Genomic DNA, 2632 nt, shown 5'->3' on the forward strand with positions numbered 1-2632 from the left:
TTGAGTGGATGAGGACGTCGGGAGGGGCGGGGACTAGGAAGGGCTGATGGTCATGTGACCCCTGAATAGAGCGAGACTGGAACCTACGGGGAGAGACAGAGACAGCGTCAGTATTAATATCATTACTCCTGATTATGATGTCAGTGTAGCTGGACATTTGGGACAGCTGTGGCTATAAAAGTTAGAGAAGCGGGTTTGGGACCGGAACCGGTGACTGGTGACTGCCCCCTACATCCACCCTTGCTGCACTACTGCCCCCTACTGTCCTATATATCCACTCCTGCGGCACTGCTGCCCCTACTGTCCTATATATCCACTCCTGCGGCACCAGCTGCCCCCTACTGGACTGAGCAGCAACAACAGCAATATTACCGCTCTTCTTTCCCACCAGCTGCTTTTCTAGCGCTTTGGTTTGTGTATCATTTTCCTCCTCGTCCGTTTTCCCCCTCGTCTCTCTCAGATCTTTGTAAACTGAGCTGTGAAAAAAGCCTCAAGTGTAGCGAGGAAACTAAGACTAGAACAAAGCTAAGACTATAAACCTAAAGTAAAGCAGTAAAGGATTTGATCAAATCTGAGCTGATGATGATGGTGATGGTGATGATGATGATGGTGAGGATGATGATGGTGAGGATGATGGTGATGAGGATGATGATGGTGAGGATGATGATGATGGTGATGGTGAGGATGGTGATGGTGATGGTGATGAGGATGATGATGGTGAGGATGATGATGATGGTGTGGAGTGAAACCGTGTAAATGAGGACTTCTACTCTTAGGATCAGTGGTTTTATCCAGCTGTGGTGGTAAACGAGCCCTCAGGCCTGTAAAAGTCACAGGTATATCTTTTCTAATGCAGCACTGTTAATACTCACTCAAATATTTCTAATAAATATAAACTCATACATATATTTTTACAAGCAAGAGAAAACGAGGTGAAACTAAAGTGAATTTCACAGGGAAACAGAGAGTAGAAAGTGTAGCTTTAGGCCTGCAGCTGTCTCTCCCGCTCGTGAGTTATTACTGATGATATTCCCTCTCTCAGATCGCAGGGAGAAATTGATCTAAGCTCATTTAAGCCCTCTGTACTTGTTTAAAGTCAACATTTCTATAATATTCTATTTTCAGTCTTATTTCCTGAAACTGTGAAGAAAACTGAGCTGCCTGATCACTCGGCCTCCAGGTAAAATCACAGAACAATCATAAAACATAAATCAACCTGTACATGAGGAACGTGGAGATTTGTGATATATGTAATTATTTGTGGCGTAGCGTGGAGATCAGGAGAGCCGAGGGCGGATCACACATAGCTCTTTAAATCAGGCTGAGCTGGAAGTTTGAGGTGTGTCTTACTCTTAGTTGATGGATGTTAGTCAGAATCGACCATAATATCAAGTCATATTTTAAGATCATAATAATAATAATAATAATAAAAATAATGTGTATAGAATTATAGCATGTAGCAAGAGTTTTATATCTGATTATCATTTGATTCTTTTCTTGTCATTTCAGCAGTTTAGGCCTGGGTTCTGCTGTAGAACCCTAAATACCCTGCAGGTAAATGAGCTCCAGTGTTTTTATTGATTAGGATTGATCACCACCAGCAATGATTTCAACACGTTTCCCTGACGACAGAAACAGAAACAGTGAGGTTCCTCCTGGGTTCTGTAGTAATGGCAGGGGTTCCACATAGAACCATGACATCTTACAGAACTATTGGGGGGATTAAGTGGTTCTTCATTTGGCCAGCCTCTTTAGGACTACACAGAACCCGCTTGTGTAAATTAAACTGTAAATTCTAATTTAAAGCCAAAACAACCGGAACTACTTTTTGAACTTAGCTCCAGTCTCTGATTCTGAAACTGCCCACTGGATCCTCATATACAGTCCTGTGCAAAAGTTTGTGCACCCCTGTTCAACTGATATGAGCTGATGGACGTACTGAGAGTAGAGGAGTGAACAAATCCTCTCCAGTTCATAAACGAAACGTCCTGGATGTTTACTGACCGAACGGATCAGGGAGACAGCAGAGCGTGTTTACTGTGGCGTTACTTTCAGAACCTGAGGAAATAAACAGCGGGGGTGTGATGGAGTGTGTCTCTGTAGAGGATGAGGCTTACTTACACTCACATCATCAACTACACATGGAGTCTGACCAGGGGTGCTCAAACTTTTGCACATGACTGTGTGTGAGGTGAGTGTGTTTCTGTTCTGTCTGAAACATTCTGAAGTTGTTGTTTATGGTGATCGGCCCAATGGAGATCCAGATTAGACTGGAGCTTCCATTTAACACACGTTTGGGTGCTAACTCTGGCCACCTGGTGGCGCCAGTGGGAAACAGCACTGCACAGCTCTGACTGTTGCCTGACTCTGCCACTGTTCTCTTCTCTCAGTGTGTTCTGTGTGGTTCTGTGTGTGTTTGTTTCTTTCCTAAATGACTCAGTAGTTTAGACTAGCTCGGAGTGATGCCGCTGTCTGAAAGGCGAACAGGGAAGGCGTCCGTGTTCCATCATCTTCCTGCCACGGTCATTTGTACAGGCCTGTAAATAAACCTCTTTTATGGAAACTCTGAATGTCACTCCAGGATCTCTGCTGACCGACCCACCGAGCCGCTCCGCTCAGCCTACAGCAATTT

Source organism: Salminus brasiliensis, chromosome 7 (genome assembly GCF_030463535.1).
Source record: "Salminus brasiliensis chromosome 7, fSalBra1.hap2, whole genome shotgun sequence".
Taxonomy (NCBI): Eukaryota; Metazoa; Chordata; class Actinopteri; order Characiformes; family Bryconidae; genus Salminus; species Salminus brasiliensis.